General features: G+C 42.2%; 1 long non-coding RNA gene across 1 annotated transcript in view; it reads left to right on the forward strand.

Annotated features, from left to right (window-relative positions):
• The window catches only part of LOC122797272, a 75,266-nt gene that overhangs the window by 19,245 nt on the left and 35,718 nt on the right, over window positions 1-20,303 (forward strand). The window contains exon 2 of the long non-coding RNA XR_006364041.1: window positions 19,101-19,172. This is a non-coding gene — a long non-coding RNA (uncharacterized LOC122797272). The remainder of the gene's footprint in view (window positions 1-19,100; window positions 19,173-20,303) is intronic.

Here is a 20,303-nt window from a genome sequence, read left to right on the forward strand (position 1 = left end):
TGAGGCCAGCATACCATAGTACCTACTACATGTCAGGTACTTTGGCATACCACAGTCCTCAGTCATAGGGCCCCTCATGTTAAGTATATGCTTCCCTGCGGAACAGGCTGGCACAGGGGACTTTCCCTGCCTGGCTTTAGAACCCCTACATACCAAGCGCCATGATTGCTCCACCAGCTGATACTGACTCCAACCATACGGGTGTCGCTGTGACAGATACATAATATGACTATCATGGCATCAAGCTGCATGACACAAGGTGCATGCACATCACCTTTGCATTACACCATTCAGCCACTGACTATCACATGGATGGTAGTCCCCTACATACATATCACATTGTACATGTTTGCAGTACACACATATGTCGCACCCACTCCTGTGGTTACCGTATTGCCACTGTCGTGTGGATATCCTCCTACATGGCCACACCTATCTGTACTGGGTGTGTAACTGGTACATAGGCACCCATTGTACCTCAGAACTCAAGACATCTACACACATTCAAGGGTACACCACCCCATTTAGGGTGTACCTTACACAACAGCAACAGCTTTACATGCCACAACATTAACACGCCATGACGTTTACTAAGCTCTGACAGTTTAAATATGCGGCTGCACTACGGACACCACATCTGTACACATTTGCATACTACATACTCAGGGGTGACCTCTGCTGATCAGACAGGGCCCATGTCCACAACATTACTGATGGATATACTCCTCATACACAAGATAAGCAGAGGCCACTGTGAGCATCATGCTCATGGATATGTGCACACACGCCACCATGCTGGGGAACATACGTCCTCTGTACATCACGCAGGGACACTCAGTAGCGCTGTTCATGTGATACCTCCCTTGGTGGTTGGGAGACACATATAGGCCTGGGATCACTGCAGTGGCTGTACTGTGCAGTGGTGCAGGTGACACCTGGCTCTGCTCTTCACAGGACACTACCCTGGAGAGGTGCCACTAGTGTGAACACTGTAGTTGTGCTTACACATGGACTTGACAGACTGCATAGTACCCCACTATGCACCTGTGCAGCTATTACATGTCATTTGTGCATGGTTACTTGGTAGCCCTTCCATTTAGATTAGCTATCATACTATTACTATGTCCCATACCTACAGGCCATATGTATCCTGTTATTGTACATACCAATAGACGATACCTGTGGTATGCATGATATGCCTGTTATGTTGTGTAGAATATCTGTTATATCTACCTATAATACTATACATTACACATATTTCACATAGTATCCCATAATGCAAAGCATACTTGCTCAGCGGGACCACCTTACATATGTCATTAACATTATTTACCCATACACATGTGTGCTGTGACAGTATATCAACATATACTATCCCCTGCTATGACACGTCCTTGTTGGACATACCCTACCACTGACGATGGGTTGTATGGCATTGTTCTGTTTAATGGCCTCATGTAGCATCCCTTCTGGTGTCTGTGCTGTGTACCTTGTGTCCCACTGCTGGACGCATAGATTCTACAAGCATTAGTATGCTCAGCAAGACATCACTACATCAATACCTTTCCCCACATTATGCATTGCGGACACGTTTAATTAATGCAAACCAGGCTATACATACAGTAAAACTAATTAATACAGATCATGCTATACATAACCTTACATATCGGGCGTTCTACATACCTAGTTGTCCTTACGGCGTTTCGTTTCTATCTCTCTCACAGTGTTTCAACTGTTTTTCGGTATGAGCATACGGTTTGAATGTCTGGCAAGTCATCCTTATATACGTCGATACCTGAAACATGTGGATTCTTCCCACCAATTGCTGTTCCTGAGTGACTAATTACTTGCATATCAGCTGTGCAGCTACTCCATTCGCCAATTACGCGGCGACAGTGGGGTATAATTGGATTCTCCACTTGGGCGTTGCCTATTTGCCCTACCTTCGGGGAGACGGTCTGTATTGTGTTTTGTTATGAGTAACTGCAACTGCTATGCATGGAGACAAGTATAGTTTGGATTCATGTCCCCCATGGATTGTGTGTGACAGGTAGAGTATTTGGTTCAACATGTGGGTGTACCTGTCATCCCGACGTCTGTTAATGGAGTATTGCAATCAATACCTGTAACATGGCTGTTTGTTCCATTATACAACGCCTGCAATTTTGCATGTCGCCTTTAATTGTGTCTCTCACACGGTATGTTGAGGGTTCTGCAGATGTAATTGACTGACTGGATGTTTGTGCTGCTATTACAGTTTGTATTTCTTCAGTTTCTAGTGTGGGGGATGTCGGTGGTTGTACGTAACGTATACGGTTTGTGGGCCTTGCATTTCTACATTATCCATATATATGTGTGTGGGCTCCGTCCCTGATTAGAGAGCTAACAGTTAGTAGACATATGTTACGGGATTGTACGTTGGGCCATTGTTAATTGGTTTCTATATCGTCTGCAGGTGAGCTCGCTACTTGTATACCTCCGTAATTGCAGCGATATATCAGGTGATATGTGTAGGTGACAGCTATCCCTTGTATTTCTGTCCCAGATATTTGCAGTCATTGTAGTTGTGTTGTTAGAAGAGCCTGTTTGCCATGGGTTGCCACCTTATCATATGGTCATTGTTGGACACTTGCGGGACACAAAGCAGTGTTTACAGGCCAACACGTAGCCACGGTCAGTACACAGGTAGCACATACTTTTATCCTCACTACATACCTATTGTTGTGACTTTGGATACTTATCATATTGCATGTAACATTTAAGTTTCTTACATACAGGCATAACTATTAAATACGACTGTTACATTATATATGGGACATATTTATGTCCTACCATCTCAGACATTTGCCCTTTGTACTGTTTTATGTAAGGACACGCCTGCCCAGGGTGGGGATGTCCCTCCTACTGTGGCACAGGTAGTAACCGTATGCCTACGGCTAGCTATACGCACACCTACCATACTGGTCTGCCTCTGACGTGGCACCAACATACACATGTTGCAGACACACACACATTAGTCACACAGAAATGCACATGGCACCCTCAATGCACACTACGGCACTCACAGACACAGTTGAACACTGTACCTACGTGGACCGCGACACCGTCAGCGGTGACTAACCGTCCCTTCATATCATCATACTATTACTCGCGGATGTACTGTTCCGGTACTGTGTTCTATCGGTCTTTCAGCCTCGTGGTTACGCATGTCGGTATGTTACGCATTCCATGGTTGGTGGTATCCTATTTATTTGTACCTCCAAGATGTTATGAATGTCGTTGAACTATCTATCATATTTGCAGATATCGCTGAATCCATCTGTATCACCATATATCCCTCTATTGCCCTTTCTATCTGTCTTACATATATGCATATGTCTACATATATATATATATATATATATATATATATATATATATATATCTATATATATCTCTATATATATCTATATATATATCTATATATGTATATATATATATATATATATATATATATATATATATATATCTGGCGGGGAACGTGACAGGCACACAGCACCACCAGATGCTGTAAGACTCATGTACTGTTCAGGTGTTGGCATTCCGTGTTGCACTGGCTGTTGTGTTTACAATGTTTGAGGGCTGCCTATGTCGGAGTCACACATTGGGCCACCTATACATTACAATTTACAGGTGGTCATGTTTGTGTGCCATCCATTTTACTGTGTGTGCAGGTGGAGAGGTGTCAGTCCGTAGGGGCCTACATGGTCAGTGTATGTGCTATACGTTTCCTCTTTGCCAAGGCGTAGGCATATTGGGACACGCCTCCATCTGCCTACTGGGGCTGGCACAGTGTGTTCATGGTCTGAATCCCTCTGTGCCTGTACTGGCCTTGGCAATTGCGGTGGGCTATGAGGGCCTTCACCATTTTGTCCCTGCTGCAGCTGCTTCCGCAGGATCATATTATGTAGCATGGCACATACTATGATGATGTGGGCACACGTGCCTGGAGAGTACTGCAAGGCTCCACCAGATGTATCCAAGCACCGGAACCATGATTTCAGCATCCCGAACACATGCTCTATGATGATTCTGGTTTGTGCATGTGCCTCATTATGGTGTTCTTGCATGGGTGTGTGTGCATTTCTGATGGGAGTCATCATCCACGGCTCCAGTGCATAGCCAGCATCCCCCACGAGATGGCCATGTGGGATGTCCCCCCTGACAAATACCTGGTACAGCTGTGAGGCATGCCAGATATGGGAGTCATGGTAGCTTCCAGGGCTGCCAGCACACACATCCATGATAATGCCCTGGGCATTGTACACGACCTGGCAGTTGATGGAGTGGAATCCCTTGCGGTTTATGTAGCGCATACCCTGCTCACCGGGTGGTGACTTGATTTGTATGTGCGTGCAGTCTATCGCACCCAGTACCTCCGGGTATTGTGCCACACGGTGGAAGTGACGCATATTGCTGGCCAACTCCTCCTGAGTTCTGGGGAAGTATATCTGCTCATTGGCATGTGGTAACATGGCATCCAGGAACTGGTGTAGTACCCTGGATGCTGATGCCTGTGAGATGCCCATTATATCTCCAGTTGGCCTTTGAAAGGTACCTGTGGCCAGTATTCGCAGGCTTACACATACCTTCATGTCCACTGGTATGGGTTCCCCTCTGTTGTTTCTGGTTCTTAGGCGTGGCCAGCACAGCTCCACTATTTGCTGTAAGATGTCCCTGTCCACCCTGTAACGCTCTACTATCTCCAGATCATGTAGCCCCTGGTAGGTTACCCTTGGTCTGAACACTCTCCTTCTCCTCCGAGGCCTGCGGTGGTTGTCGGCATCATCCTCCAGAACACTGTCAGTCTCTAACACATGCTGATGAATCACAGCTATGGCAGCTCCAACATGTACATTTTAAAAGTTCCCCGTGTGTTTACACCTATGGTGCGGTGTTTGGGAATACACAGGTGTGTGTTGGGTGCTTACACACTTTATACTATTGTGCTGTGAACACCGATGATGTCATGGGTTGTGTATGTACGTTCATAGCTACAGGTTATGTTATGTGTTTTACTGCCGGAACTACTATTGTGGTGCCTTTGGTGTTGAATTACATTTGCCTGCCATGGATTACCTCTTGACCTTTCCTTTACATTTCTGCGTGTTGCACCTACCATTTTCTGCCGTGCATCCTGCAGCCTACTTTCATTTGTGCTTTCCTGGACCTGGCGTATCTTGCGTTATGTGTGCTACTGCCGGTCTGCTGTTGGTTTGCTTTGCTCTACTGTGTCAGGTCTCCTATCTTTGCAATCCAATACCTCCCCTCCTTTCTTTGCATTCACATGCCTCCCCTATCCTGTTTTGCAGGTTTCTGCAAGCGGACTTGTCAGATGCCGTCAATTGGCCTTCATGGGTTGATTGGTGTTGATTGCTCATTAGTACTCCAGTTATCTTACTTCTGCATTTCCTTTCCTTCCCCTGACCTTCCTGTTTCTGCTATTGTTTATGGCGCGTGCATCCGATTACTGGGTTTCGGGCATGTTTTCATCCTCATACACATGCGCTTTTGGCCACCATGTGTGCTCTCAGCTAAACCATTCCTCCCCACCCCTATCCTGCAGCTTTGCTTAGCAACGGACAGGCCAGATTTGCAATGCTCCAATGTGCTTAGTGCTACAGTGGCACACCCCTCTGCTGATGTCATGTATCTCCTCCGAGCCACTCCTCGGTGTTATACCGCTGTGCCGTATGGTACAACCTTCCTCCGGCGGGACATTTGCGATTCAGTATTATCTGCCTCATTTGCATGGCATTGACTACTAATTCATAGTTACCGCGCCGAACACTATCGCAAGCCCTTAGCAACACTTGCACCTTGGTTGTGGTGTTCCATGCCTACCATTGTGTGTTATGCTGTAAACCTGATTTCTATTATGTTGCGATTTTATTACATTTTTATATTATTTCTTTATGTTACAGCTTCCGCACACATGCCCTGCGGTTCTGCAGTGTGTTACTGTGGACATGACATTAAATGTTGTTATTTACGTGTTGTGCATCTTTTCTTATGCCATTGGCTGTGTATTTCGCCATTGGCATATGTTCACGTTGTGATACCTGGGTCTGGCCCTCTTCCAGAGCTCCGATGTTATGTTTGGGAAAATGTAAACCGTGTTTTTTGGTTTACATTTCCGTGGCCTTACGCTACGCCTGCACCACTTCATGAATCGCTGTATGCCTTCATTTGCATGGTGCAACACTGCACATGGGGTGATTTGCATACCTACGCCGGGGGCTGCGGAGATCTGGCGTACGCCAGTAGTGCACGTGGAATTGGATCGTACCTGAATCGCTCGGCGGCCATATTTGGCATTATAATGCCTACGCTATGCGTGTGCCTGGCGCAAGCTTCATGAATCCCGGGGGTAGACTTTTTTCTGAATTCCTTTGCGTATGTACACAAAATGTAAATGTCATTTGTTTTTGCTAATGAACTACTACTTTGGACTCCCTAATAAGGTCGTGTAGATGCTGTGCATAACTCACATCACCCCCGCCCCCTACAAAGATGTGGGTAACTATCACCGATACACTTGCTCCTATCTCTGCCTTGCTTATCATCACAGTACATGTCAGGTCCCGACATAGAGAGTTTTTTATGTGAGAATGGGAGCAAGTAGCTCTCAAAGTAGGCTTTGCCACTGTCTAATATTCACAGCCACATTCTTGTGACTTTATGGAGTAAAGCTTGCTGGCTGCTTTCCTTGTCAGCCATAAGCTTTCATAAGTAACCTTTAAGTGATTATATTTTTTGATGACATGAATAAATGACAATGTTCTTAATTTGAATGGCAAATTGTAGTGAGTTTATCTAGTAAGGCCTTTCCTCATTAATTCTGTTGGATATCTCTTCAAACTTTTTCTAGTTGACCATTTTAACTACCTTTCTTCATTTTGATCCTCTCTAATGTTTCTGGTTCGGTTTCAAGGTGTGTGTACACTTCAGTTGTCCTAAATTATGGCTCGCTCTTCTTTTTTTTCACGTACGGAAACAGCTACTCAGTACATCTGGTATATTTCTATGTGTGGTATAGTTTATTTCTTCCTGCTGGTTGCTGTGCTTTTAAAAACAGTACTTCACAGCTCATTTACTCTTAATACAGCTGATCAGGTGTATCCGAGTTGCAGGTGTTTACATTTTAAACATTTACACTGTGAAATCATTTAATGTTCAACAAATACACTGGCTTACTAGTGTACGGGTAGAATTGCCTTTATACCTTCCCTCTCTCTCTGTCAGTCCAAAGCTCAGAACTCCTCCCACTGCCTGTCTGTGAATGAGAAGGGCCAATTCCCTGGCAGTACCAGGACAGCCTATCACACTCACAGTACCGTTTCTGTTTTCTTGTCCCATAGTTAAAGATCTCATGGATTTTACCTTTCCTTCTGGACATTACAGCTTGCAAAGCTGAGGTAAAACACTGCTTTTGATTATGCTCCTCCCTCCTTTTTCTTTCAGTGCTTGAATAGTTTATTTGGCTGATTAGGTTCATAGGTAGGTACTAAGCTATCGGCCCAAGGGCCTACGTAAGCCTAGCCAACAAGGTTCCCTGGCTTACGCCACCCAAGAAAGTTATTTTCCTGTGCCGCTGTCGAGCAGAGACACAGAAATGATCCCCAGGGTGTATTTCCTATTTCCCATCCACTCATCAAGATTTTTCTTGAAGAATGCTAATGAAGAACTTTGCTTGACATAGATGGGTAGCCTGTTCCAGAGTGTGGGAAGTCTCTGGGACAGGAATCTATCCCTCCAGCATGTCCTGTTTATCGTGGTGACAAGCTTTAGGTCCCTAGAGCATGTAGCTCGGAGGGACTGGGATTTCTTTAGGTGTAGCATGTCCAACAGCTCTGAGTTTGACATAGCTTTATATGTTAGGCAGAGATCACCTTGGAGTAGGTGATATGCTACGGAGTAAAGCGTGAGTTTTCTGAGCAGTCAGTGTAGGGTATTTGTTTGAGGCAGTAATCCTTTTTGCGAGGTACTTCTGTGGTCTTTCCAGCTGCTGCAGATGTCTTGTGAGGTACATTTCAAAAGGGGCATTGTACTCTATAATGGGTCTAATGATTGTTGAGTAGAGGGGAACAATGACCACTTTTTTCTCGGATGAGAACCATTTTATGATGAGGTGTGCCACATAGAAGGACTTCCTGACTACTGTGGCGATGTGACTATCAAAGGGGAGGCTACTGTCCACCTGGGTCCCAAGGTCTTTTATCACACATTCAGTGTTAAGTAGATTCTCCTGCCTATGTGGTAGTTCATGGGTAGAGTTTTTACCAGACGGGGTGACAGTGAACTTTTTTGGCATTGAGCTTGAGGCAATGGCTCTAATATCAGGCATCTGTCTCAGCGAGGCCCTTCTGTAGGATGTCCACATCATTTGGGGACTTGACTATGGCTCCTACTTTGCAGTCATCTGTGACCTTCATTAGCCAGAAGCCCTCTGTGTTAGCCTGTACTTCAGAGAAGTAGATACCAAACAGGAGAGGTCCCAGGACGGAACTCTGTGGTACTCCACTTGTCACTGCTTTGAGGTCAGGTTTGGGTTCTGCAACTTTTACAGTGTGGGTTCTCCTTTGAGGTCAGATTTGGGGTCTGCAACTTTTACATTGTGGGTTCTGTCAGTGAACCAGTTTGCAACCCATCTTGTGATGTAGGAATTTATACCTAGCTTGGGGAGCCAGTTCGTTCTGACATTCATGTTAAAAGCAGCCTGGGATGTTGTCCAGTCCCATGGATGCTGTGTTTTTGGTTTTAGGGAGTGCAGCTTTTACCTGTGTAGTTGTGATTACAGGGACTCTGCATTCTTCCTATGTAGATATTGTCCCTTTTTGTTGTTTGATAAAGCAGAAAATAATATCAATCTCATTTGTATAAGTTATATTGTGTCTTTGTTAAGATGTTTCTGAGTTTCTGTAGGTTTTTTGATCACTTTAAAGTGTCTTATGTGTCTCTTTGAATGTTGGAATGGAATGGAGTCTTTGTACTAAGGCCATTTTAGTGCTATTCCTGTCATTGCTTTGCGCTGCCAGAATTGGAAGTAATCTGTGGCTTTTCTTTTTGACTGTTCGGCTATTTTTTTTCTTGTCACTATTGTTATTTGTGGTTCATAAACATACAACATTTTAAATGCTCTTTCATTTAAAATCGTGATTTGGGTGCCATTTTATTTGTCAAACATTACTGACAGGATTTTTTTTTTTAACTTTAGTTTGGGGTGTATGGTTTGGATTTAGTATTTACTTGCGTGATTGTGTAGATTTTCAACATTTTGAACAAATTTCTCATTTAAATAGCGATTTTGGCACCACTTTTGTGTGACATTTTTGTCAGAAATTGCATTTAATATTAATTCCTGTTGAATTGATATTTTGCCTCTATTTATACTGTGTTAGGCTGAAAACAGCCTTTATTTATTTATATTGGGTGTGTATGTGAGATTCTTACTGTGCTTTGTGCTGGCTTATTTAAAGTTTTTTTTTTTTTTTTTTTTTGTGCACAGTACGTAATTCAGTATGGTTTCCCCACAGAAATTGGCTTCATTGTGCTATTTAGGGTAACATTAGTTGTCCTTTTGGGAGTATACTGTCCATACAACCAGTACTATGCAGAGTCTATGTCCAGGTGTATGGAATCACTGGAAAAGGTCTTGTCGTTACTCCTCCTGTACAGACTATGTTTGCTTGGGGTATAGATTTACAGCACAATGACACTGTATAGTTATTTTATATCCTGTAAGAAGAGTATTGTCTGTCAGACCCATATTTGATCCATCTGTGGGGAGTTTGTCAAATAAACCTCTTTGCCTCCCCTCTGAACAATCCACTAGCAAATTCTGCTCCTGGACTCCTAGCATAAGGGTCTGGAAGATAGATGCCTTTTTCTTTCTTAGATGGGTGTTGACTGTAAGATTTTTCACTCTTTCCACTGATATCCAGAGTACCTCAGAAGATTAATAAGGATCCCCTATGATCATTGTGTTGATTGCCTTCTGGCTTTGCCAGCAGTGGTTCTCCCTTTGTTTTGAAATGGCTGGCGCAATTAGCTAAGCTACCTCTCAGAATGGATCTACTATCACAAGGACAGCGGTGTTTGATACATGATGACACTATTGTCTTTATTCACTTTAGGCACCTCTTTACTGAGGACATGCAGCAGTTATTCATGGAGACAAGAAAGCCTGCTAATAGAAAAACATATATTTTCAAATGGAAAAGTTTTTCTAATTGGTGCAAACAACATAACCAGCACTCCCACTTGGCACAGTGTTTTTCTAATTTTACATTAGTTCTCAGTGTTAGTATCCTATGGCCTTTCTTACTTCTCCATCAATGTTCAGTTGTCAGCCAATTCAGCATGTCCACCGATGGAGCCTTCTCTCTCACTGTATTCTCATCTGAAAATGTCTTTGAAAGGGTTTTTTCAGATCTCCAAGAAAACTGGTAGCTCCTCCGTTGGATCTTGGTGGTGTGATAGAGAAGCTAACACTTGCTCCGTTTGAACCAGTCCATCGAGGTGACTTGAACTTTTTCACAAAGAAAACTGTTTTACTGACTGGACTGACCTCTTTACGTAGAGCATCTGAGTTGCATATTCTTAGTCACCAAACCTTCAGTGAGAATCAATCCTACTTTTTATACTTAAAGTGTATCTTAGTTTACTAAAAGCCAACTATCTTTCTCCTTGTCCCCCCCAACCCAAACATAAGGCAGAAAAGATACATCATACCTTTGATGTCCACAACTGACAAAAGAACATTTTTCAGAGCTTTTGTACATTTTGTGTAAAGGTAAGAAGAAGGGGCAACCTGTTTCAAAAATGAATGTTCCTAAACGGTTGTCTCTGTGTACTACCTTTTGTTATTTTTACCAAAACAGAACTATTCTAGGTAGGGTCAGGTCTCACACTGACAGGGCCTTGCCTTTAAGTTGGTGCCACCGATAAGGGGCACCTAGTTTGGATGCCTCTGGTGCCTGATTGTTTGAGTTACTGTGGAATGGTTTGTCTTTCTCTTCTGTAAAGGTACCTATGTCAGCCATTTCCAATTGAACACCCATATGTTCTGCATTTCTAAGAGTGGTTGTAACACCATTTTTAAAGGGGTCTTGCATATCTCTCCACCTTAAGGAAGATCTGGCATCTAAATTTGTGTTTGAAAAGCATTTGCTCACCAAGATAATTTGAGGCCTTAGCATGGAAGACTGTTTAATTTATTGTTCTGACATCTGTTAGAAGATTATCTGAGTTATGAGCACTTATGACATCCACCCTAACCCTGGCCCAACCAGTGTCTCCACAGTAAAAACTCACTGCTTCTATCCACCCTAGTAACCCAGACCAAACTCCCCAACACTTTACTAATAGGACATTTCAATATCCGCAGTATTAACCACAAAGTTGCCCATCTCCACACCCTTCTTGATATTCATTCCTTTGATATCTTCTGCCTTACAGAAACTTGGTTAAAACCTGGAACTTAGGATAATGAAATAATCCCCCCAGGATATAATATATTGAGACCAGACTGCATAAAACGGAAGGGCGGGGGAGTAGCACGTCTATTTAAAAATGGGCTTCAGATCTCCTCCATTCCTTATAACCCACCTCAGGATAGTAAGGCTGAAGTTCTTATTCCTTATCTCAAATTTAAACTCAACCCTAGCAAATCCCTATACATCATCTGTACCTACCTACCTCCTGACAATAACAGCAATACTATAGAGGATATTCTAAGCTGGGTGTCCTCTACTTTCCCACAATAAACAATAATACTAGGTAACTTGAATACTGGCTGGAAATGTGTCAATACTGAAAATCTTACCTCCCATATTAATCTTCATGGCTTATGTCAAACCAATCACCACCACAACCAGAATTAACAAACCAAACAAAAAAGAGAGCACCTTAGACTGGATTCTTATTAGTAAACATCAACAAACCTATAAGGTAGGAACTTTGCCTGATGATGTAAGTGATCATACTCTGACTTACATTATAAGCAAAAGAATGACATTTCTAACACCCCCACATATAGGATTTAATGGACCAATAAACACTTTTAACCATATACTATTCCAAAATTAACTTCATGCCTTTGACTGGAACCATCTAAAAATTCCCCCACTTGAAGAGGCAGGTAAATATTTCAACTCTAAATTCTTAACTATCCTCGATGAGTATGCACCTAAACGGTCTATTAGAATGAAGTCCAAACCAGCCCCCATGGCTTTCAAAAGAAACCAGGCAAAAGATTTTGCTTAGGATCAAATCTTGAGCTATGTGGAGAGCTACCAAAACCATCTCTAAGCAACAAACTTTTAGACAATTGAGAAGTATTACAAAAAAGCAATACTCACTTATAAAAAGAACTACTATTGTAAACTACAGCAAACTCACCAAATTAATCCACAGATGTTCTGGTCAAGCATCAATAGACTCCTTTACCCAGGGCACTCTAGTACACCAACCCCACTAGGGGCTGATCATAATACCCTCATCAAACTGCCAATGCCTTCAATAAATTCTTCACAGAGACCATATAATCTCTAGCCAGTCAACTATCCACAGACAACTCAAGTCTCCCTACCACTATACCTGGTACTCTCCCAACATTCCAGTTGCAACCCATCTCTACCACTGTCATCTAAAAAAATCATCCAAAAACTTAAGAATTGTACTCCTTCTGCTGACCAGTTACCATCTGAATACCAGCAAAAAGCAGCCAAAGCAGTTGCCTATCCTATATCTATCCTTATAAGCAGAACCATTAAGGAGGGAGCCATCCCAGACATCTGGAAAATCTCCCACTTTATCCCCCTACAGAAAGGTGGTAACTCTAATGATTATTCCTACTACAAGCCTATAGCCCTTTTATCACCCTTAGCAAAAGTTACGGAATAATGTATTCACCGTCAACTATTAGACCACTTAACTCAACATAACATACTAGCTAACTGCCAGCATGGCTTTAGGCCATTTCATAGTACCACCACTGCTCTCTTATCATTCACCGAGTCCATCAATGGAAACCGTAATAAAAACATCCTCAAATCAGCACTCTTCATCAATCTCTCAAAAGCTTTTGACATGGTAAACCACCCCCTGCTTATAAATACCCTTGAATCCCTTTCTCTTGACACCCAGACTCTTCAATGGTTCAAGTCCTACCTTAGCAATAGGCAACAAGCAGTTCTCTGGGACAATCTCCCCACTGCCAGTCACCTTTGGAGTCCCTCAGGGCTCCATTCTAGGACCTCTTCTTTTCTCACTATTCATGAATGACCTTTATGTGGCAATTCCTCAAACCACCGGCATACAATATGTAGACGATTCTACGCTCATATGTTCAGCTAACTCCACATCAGAACTACAATCTCTGACTCAGAAGGTATTTAACACAGTAGAGGCATGGTTCTTGAAATGTTGCCGGATTACTTTCAGGGGCTGATGAATGAAGAGAATGAGAGAGAGAAAAGGCTGGATGATGTGGGGATAGTGAATCAGGAAGTGCACTGGATTAGCAAGGCAGAAGTAAGGATAGCTATGAAGAGGATGAAGAATGGAAAAGCTGTTAGTCCAGATGACATACCTGTGGAAGCTTGGAGGTGTTTAGGAGAAATATCAGTGGAATTTTTAACCAGATTGTTTAATGAAATCTTCGAAAGTGAGTGGATGCCAGAGGAGTGGAGAAAAAGTGTTTTGGTACCGATTTTTAAGAATAAGGGTGATGTGCAGAGCTGTAGTAACTACAGAGGGATAAAACTGATCGGTCACAGCATGAAATCATGGGAAAGAGTAGTGGAAGCTAGGTTTAGAAGGGAGGTGATGATTAGTGATCAGCAGTATTGTTTCATGCCAGGAAAGAGCACTACAGATGTGATGTCTGCTCTGAGAGTGTTAATGGAAAAGTACAGAGAAGGTCAGAAGGAGTTGCATTGTGTCTTTGTGGACTTAGAGAAAGCATATGACAGGGTGCCTTGAAAGGAGTTGTGGTATTGTATGAGGAAATCGGGAGTGGCAGAGAAGTATGTAAGAGTGGTACAGGATATGTACAACGGTAGTGTGACAGAGGTGAGATCTCCAGTGGGAGTGACAGATGCGTTTAAGGTGGAGGCGGGATTACATCAAGGATCAGCTCTGAGCCCTTTCTTATTTGCACTGGTGATGGACAGGTTGACAGACGTGATCAGACAGGAGTCCCCGTGGACTATGATGTTTGCAGATGACATTGTGATATGTAGTGAGAGTAGGGAAGAGTTTGAGGAGACCCTGGAGAGGTGGAGATATGCTCTAGAGAGAAGAGGAATGAAGGTCAGGTGGACTAAGATGGAATATGTGTGTGTGAATGAAAGGGAGGGTAGAGGAATGGTGAGGATGCAGGGAGTAGAGTTGGCAAAGGTGAATGAGTTTAAATACTTGGGATCAACAGTTCAGAGTAATGGCGAGTGTGGAAGAAAGGTGAAGAAGAGAGTACAAGCAGGGTGGAGTGGGTGGAGAATTGGGTCAGGAGTGATGTGTGACAGACGAGTACTAGTAATAGTGAAAGGGAAGGTCTTCAAAAGGGTAGTGAGACCAGCTATGTTATATGGGTTGGAGACAGTGGCATTGACAAAAAGGCAGGAGTCAGAGCTGATGTGGCAGAGTTAAAGATGTTAAGATTTGCACTGGGTGTGACGAGGATAGACAGGATTAGGAATAAGTATATTAGAGGGTCAGCCCAGGTTGGACAGTTTGGAGACAAAGCTAAAGAGGCAAGATTGCATTGGTTTGGACATGTGCTGAGGAGGGATGCTGGGTATATTGGGAAAAGGATGCTAAGGATGAAGCTGCCAGGTAAGAGGAAAAGAGGAAGGCCTAAGATAAGGTTTATGGATGTGGTTAGCGAGGACATGCAGGTAGCTGGTGTGACAGAGCAGGATGCAGAGGACAGGAAGAAATGGAAACAGGTGATCAGCTGTAGTGACCCCTAACCGGGAAATGCCGAAAGAAGATGACTGTATGAATTCAATCTTTTAATGTACTGTAAATTACCTCATGTATCATACTGTAAAATGACTTGTCTTATCCTGTATGTCAATGTTTCTTAGTGTAATGTTCTTCATTTTAAGATTACTTCTTTGTATTTTGACATCCTTTCTTTTATTGTGTGATAAAATTGTTCTAAATTTTTTGTGCTACTATTGGACGTTTTCTCCCCAGGCCTCTACTGAAAATGGAAATATATCCAGTTAAACTAGCCTGGTAAATAAATATAAAATAAATTAATAAATAATTAAATAAATAAAATTATGTACATGTTTTCTTTGCCCAGAAAATTTAAACCTGTTATTTTTCAGTATGTTCCTCTTTTTTGATTAAGTGTTGTATCTTTGGACTCCCTGAAAAGGGCATATGACAGGTCTGTGTAAGAAAAATAAAAAGACCCCCTCTTGCCACCACCACTATTACAGGATAGCAGTCACCTGGACAGTTAACCTTCCTCTCCCTTGAGGACTCAGACTGCACATATCAAGTTTCTGAAAGTCTCACTTTTAGCAGTGATGGTGTTTTATAATAGATTTTAATATCAAGTAGCCATTAACAGTAGGACTTGACACTTTAAATGTTTAAGCATCAGCTTAGGCGAAATACCTTTCATGAGAGCTTTGCTTAAAATGAATGAATTTTTTGTCAGGTGTAATTCTTGATACCTTATCTGTTTATTTTGATAATTAATTTCTGTGACACAAATAAGTGGAACTGGCATAATTTCAGTCCTCCGTGGTAGTGTATTGAGTAAGATTTTACCTATTGAGCTGTCTTGCTTAGATTTTACAAAAAGTTCCTCATTTACAGTGGGGCCTTTTATACCATAATCGTTTTAACATCTCTGCTTTTGGGTTAATGGTCATGTGCACCATTTAACTCCACCAAGCATAACATATGCTTTTTTCATGTAATGGATAATAAAAGACAAACTTTATAGAAAAGCAAACTGGCATCTGAATGACACTCTACCTGCTAATTCCTGTAGCATGGTTAGCTTGTTGCCTTCATTGTATCCCTACCATATTGACTTCCTTTTCTGTAAAAAGTGCTGTTTCTAAACCTGTATGGGAGATGATACTAAGTTACCTTTTTGCGTTGAATGTTTTTCCAAGTTTATTTTACATAGGTTGTACCAAGCTGTTCTGAATATCCCCTGATGCTTTTTATGTTTTGTCAGTATAATTTTTAGCAACATGTAAAGCCTGTTTCCTTATGTGTGATGACATCACTCTTTGAAACAAACAAAAAAAAATACAATATAAGTTCATATGTGTTTAGGTTGGTAGTGACCCCATGGCCTTTTTAAGCCTAGCCATGCATCCCAAATCTGTGAGAACTTGTGGTACCCTTGATAAGTGTAAGCAAGGGCTTAAGAGATGAAAGATTTACAAGCAGGGGCCTTGGAGATGAACCATTTACAAGCTGCCTGTGTGCATTAGAGACATAGATGCCAAACCAGGGATGAATTTCGTATTCCCCTTCCAAATTGTCCAAACTACACTTGAATTGGGTTAGATAAAATCTATGCTTCACATGGATAATGAGCCTGTTCTAGAGGTGTGGTAGTTTATAGGTTCATAGGTAGGTACTAGGCTATCGGCCCTGGGGCCTATACAAGCCCAGCCAAAAAGGTACCCTGGCTTTTGCCACCCAAGAAAATTATTTTCCTGTGCCACTGTTGAAAAGAGCCACAGAGGTGATCCCCGGGGTGAATTTCCTATTTCACATCCAGTCATCAAGATTTTTCTTGAAGAGTGCTAATGTGGAGCTTTGTTTGATATAGATAGATAGTTTATTCCAGAGTATGGGAAGTCTCTGGGACAGAAATCTATCCCTCCGGCATGTTCTGTTTATTGTGGTGACAAGGTTTAGGTCCCTAGAGCGTGTAGCTCGGAGGGATTGGGATTTCTTTAAGTTGAGCATGTCCAACAGTTCTGGGTTTGACATAGCTTTGTATGTTAGGCAGAGATCACCTCTGAGTAGGCGATATGCGACGGAATAAAGCTGGAGTTTTTTGACACGGTCTGCGTAGGGCATCTGTTTGAGGCCGGTAATCCTCTTTGTGAGGTATTTCTGCGACCTTTTCAGTTGTTATAGATGTCTTGTGAGGTACATACCAAAAGGGGCATTGTACTCTATAATGGGTCTAATGAGTGATGAGTAGAGGGGAACAATGACCTCTTTTTTCCTGGATGAGAAACCCTTTGTGATGAGGTGTGCCACGAAGAAGGATTTCCTGACTACTGTGATGATGTGATTATCAAAGGAGAGACTACTGTCCACCTGTGTCCCAAGGTCTCTTATCACACTTTCGGTGTTAAGTATACTACCGCCTATGCTGTAGTGCATGGGTACAGAGTTCTTACCAAAGGGGATGACAGTGCACTTTTTGGCATTGAGCTTGAGGCCATGGCTTTGACACCAGGCATCTGTCTCAGTGAGGCCCTTTTGTAGGATGTCCACATCGTTAGGAGTTTCGATTATGGCTGCTAGTTTGCAGTCATCTGTGAACTTCATTAGCCAAAGACCTTCTGTGTTAGCCTGTACTTCAGAGAAGTAGATACCAAACAGGAGAGGACCCGGGACTGAACCCTGTGGTACTCCACTTGTCACTGGTCTGAAGTCAGATTTGGAGTCTGCTACTTTCACAGTGTGGGTTCTGTCAGTGAGCCAGTTGGCAACCCATCTTGTGACATAGGGATTTATACCTAGTTTAGTGAGTTTATCTATAATTCCAGAGTGGGGGATGGTGTCAAAAGCCTTGGCAAGATCTAGATAGGCTGTGTGAACCAGCTTACCCTTGTCTACAGCTTTGGTGACTGCTTCAGAGAAGTCTATCAGGTTTAGGAGGCATGATCTGCCTTTCACAAACCCGAACTGAGTAGGGTCCAGAGTTTGGAGATTACCAATGTCTTTGTTTATAAGTTCCATGATGATACGTTCCATGGCCTTGCAGACCAGGGTCGTCAGGCTAATGGGGCGGTAGTTCCCGGGGTCCGTGGTGGCTCCCCCCTTGAGGAGTGAGATAACCATTGCTGTGCGCCATTCAGCAGGTACAAAGCCTGAGGTGAGGTTATGATTGAACATGGTACTTAGGTGGGGTGCCAGTTCGTTCTGTAGTTCGTGTAGAACACAGCCTTGGATGTTGTCTGGTCCCATGGATGCTGTGTTCTTGGCTTTGGAGAATGTGGTTTTTACCTGAGCAGCCATGAATACAAAAACTTTGCATTCTTCCGGTATAGAGATGGGCTCTTTAGGGAGTGAGAGGGGGGTAAAGTTAGCACTGAACCTATCTGCCAGGCTGTTGGCAATATTAGTTGGGTCTGTATATTTAGTGCCATTGTGCTGTAACTCAGTGTGTGGGATACATAACCTGTCTCTCCAGCAGGTCCTGGTTATATCACAGACAACGTTTAAGTGTTTAGAATGAGGAATTCTGATGCTTTTCATCTTGTAGATATGGAGGAGGTCCATCAGAGTGGGGCTTAAAAATGCTCTGTATGCTGGGGATGGATCTCCCCTCAACAGGCTGTAAGGTACTGAATGCAGTGATATGGCATTGAGGCGGTCTGGAATGGATATGGCACCGATGCCATGAATTGTTAGTGAAGGACCCCTGTGGACATTCCAGTTGGTGAATATACCTGGGTAGGTACATATCAAAGGGGGCATTGTACTCAGTGACAGATCTGATGAATGCCATATACAGTGGAACAATGACGTCCTTGCACCTAAATTACATACCTTTGTTGATATGATATGCATTTCTCTTACCATTTTTAAGGTTGATGTTTAGACCTTGCTTTAAGTAGAAATTACTATAACAAAAAAAAAAAAACTTTAGTGCAGAATAAATGCTGTGGCAAAAGGTCATGATTATAATACTGTTTATGCTGTGTATGTGTAACTAGTATCTCATTTGTGTATTTCTTTTTTATGATTTAAAAAGTGTTTTTTTTTTCTTTTTACAGATTTGTAATAAAAGCTTGAACTAACACAAAAATTTTGTTATCTTTCTGATATTACAGTTTTCTAAAAAGGAAAAGAACTATGTGTTACTCCATTTCTGACGATGAGGAGGAGTATGAAGAATCCAACAGGTATTTAAGCACCATTTTCAATTTTATTCATTTATTAAACAGAAAATATTCAGACATACAAGAAGGCTATACATTTAAGCACTATGTTGAAAATTTTGTTTCTGCTTGATCATATCAGATCTTAAAATGGTTGTAACTTTCAGCGTCTGGATCATTGTAACAAGGGCTAGAGTGGTCAGCTGTTGAAGTACAGATTTGTCACACTGTATTTTTTCAGTTTGTTTTCGCTGTGCTCTTTCTGGCCCATTGTTTCAGTAACGCCATGAGTCTCAGGGCCCACTGAATTCAAAGTCTTGTGTTTGAGATTCTTGCTTTATATTTCTGACACTGACTTTAGTTGATATCTTTTGCTCAGGTTGCACAATGTTGTGCTGATGGGAACGGAGATGTAGTCTTTTTTCTGAATCCCTTTGCGTATGTACACAAAATGTAAATGTCTTTTGTTTTTGCTAATGAACTACTACTTTGGACTCCCTAATAAGGTCGTGTAGATGCTGTGCATAACTCACATCACCCCCGCCCCCTCTAAAGACGTGGGTAACTATCACCGATACACTTGCTCCTATCTCTGCCTTGCTTATCATCACAGTACGTCAGGTCCCGACATTGAGAGTTTTTTATGTGAGAATGGGAGCAAGTAGCTCTCAAAGTAGGCTTTGCCACTGTCTAATATTCACAGCCACATTCTTGTGACTTTATGGAGTAAAGCTTGCTGGCTGCTTTCCTTGTCAGCCATAAGCTTTCATAAGTAATCTTTATGACAACCTTTAAGTGATTATATTTTTTGATGACATGAATAAATGACAATGTTCTTAATTTGAATGGAAAATTGTAGTGAGTTTATCTAGTAAGGCCTTTCCTCATTAATTCTGTTGGATATCTCTTCAAACTTTTTCTAGTCGACCATTTTAACTACCTTTCTTGATTTTGATCATCTCTAATGCTCCTGGTTCTGTTTCAAGGTGTGTGTACACTTCAGTTGTCCTAAATTATGGCTCGCTCTTCTTTTTTTTCACGTACAGAAACAGCTACTAAGTACATGTGGTATATTTCTATGTGTGGTATAGTTTATTTCTTCCTGCTGGTTGCCGTGCTTTTAAAAACAGTACTTCACAGCTCATTTACTCTTAA

Source organism: Protopterus annectens, chromosome 3.part0 (genome assembly GCF_019279795.1).
Source record: "Protopterus annectens isolate FY-2018-M chromosome 3.part0, PAN1.0, whole genome shotgun sequence".
In the NCBI taxonomy this organism is placed as follows: domain Eukaryota; kingdom Metazoa; phylum Chordata; order Ceratodontiformes; family Protopteridae; genus Protopterus; species Protopterus annectens.